General features: G+C 35.4%; 1 non-coding gene across 1 annotated transcript; it reads left to right on the top strand.

Moving 5' to 3' along the window:
* Positions 1–384: 384 nt before the first annotated feature.
* Positions 385–512, top strand: LOC139363987 (small nucleolar RNA SNORA31). Its single transcript, XR_011625214.1, has one exon. It is a non-coding gene; the product is annotated as a small nucleolar RNA SNORA31 (small nucleolar RNA).
* Positions 513–1,298: the final 786 nt, after the last annotated feature.

Here is a 1,298-nt window from a genome sequence, read left to right as displayed (position 1 = left end):
TATTATTGTATGGTAGTCTAAGTCTCTTTGTAAGTCTCTAAGGACTTGCTTTTTGAATCTGGGTGCTCCTGTATTGGGTGCATATATATGTAGGGTAGTTAGCTCTTCCCGTTGAATTGATCCCTTTACCATTATGTAATGGCCTTCTTTGTCCCTTTTCATCATTGATGCTTTAAAGCCTGTTTTATCGGAGACTAGTATTGCAATCCCTGCTTTTTTTTTGTTGTTGTTGTTCTCCATTTTCTTGGTAGATCTTCCTCCATCCCTTTATTTTGAGCCTATATGTGTCTCTGCATGTGAGATGGGTCTCCTGAATACAGCAAACTGATGGGTCTTGACTTTTTATCCAATTTGCCAGTCTGTGTCTTTTAATTGGACCATTTAGTCCATTTACATATACCTTTAAGGTTAATATTGTTATGTGTTTTGGTTTGCACTAGGATGCAAAAGAAAAATCCCTGCACTTTCTGTCTGTCTTTGTGGCGGCCCAGATTGAATTGGGGAATACATCTATAGCCTAGAAATGTAGGCTATGTTAATGGTAATGTAATTTTTGCAATGTAATGTTTGAAAAATATTAATGTAGTTTTTGTTTTTACAGTAACAAATTTGGCAATTACTGACAAAAACAAGCAATGGGCTCTACATTCTGTTCCATTTTTCTAGATACTAGACCTTTGTCAGATGCATAATTTACAAAAATTTTCTCCCAGTCTGTAGGTTTTCTGTTTATTCTGTTGATAGTTTATTTTGCAGTGCAGGAGATATTTACTTTAATTAGGTCTCATTTGTCAGTTTTTGTTTTTGTTGCAATTGCTTTTGGTGCCTTCTTCATGAAATCTTTGCCAGTGCGTATGTCCTGAATGTTATTGCCCAGGTTGTTTTCCAAGGTTTTTATAGATTTGGTTTTTACATTTAAGTGTTTTCTCCATCTTGAGTTAATTTTCCTATATGGTATAAAGAAGGGGTCCAGTTTTAATTTTCTGCATGTGGCTAGCCAGTTCTTGAACAAGGAATCCTTTCCACATTGCTTGTTTTCATCAGGTTTGTCAAAGATCAGATAGTTGTAGGTGTGCAGTTTTATTTCTGAGTTCACTGTTCTGTTCCATTAGTCTATTTGCCTGTTCTTATACCAGTACCATGCTATTTTGGTTACTGTATCCCTGTAGTATAAAGTCAGGTAGGGTGATGGCTCCTGCTTTGTTTTTGCTTTTTTTGTTTGTTTGTTTGTTTTGCTATTTTTGCTTAGAATTGCCTTAGATATTCAGGCTCTTGTTTGGTTCCATATGAATTTTAAA

This window comes from Macaca nemestrina, chromosome 6, assembly GCF_043159975.1.
Source record: "Macaca nemestrina isolate mMacNem1 chromosome 6, mMacNem.hap1, whole genome shotgun sequence".
NCBI classification, from domain to species: Eukaryota; Metazoa; Chordata; class Mammalia; order Primates; family Cercopithecidae; genus Macaca; species Macaca nemestrina.
Note: the sequence above shows the minus strand (reverse complement) of the source record. Positions and strands in the feature narration are given on the sequence as shown.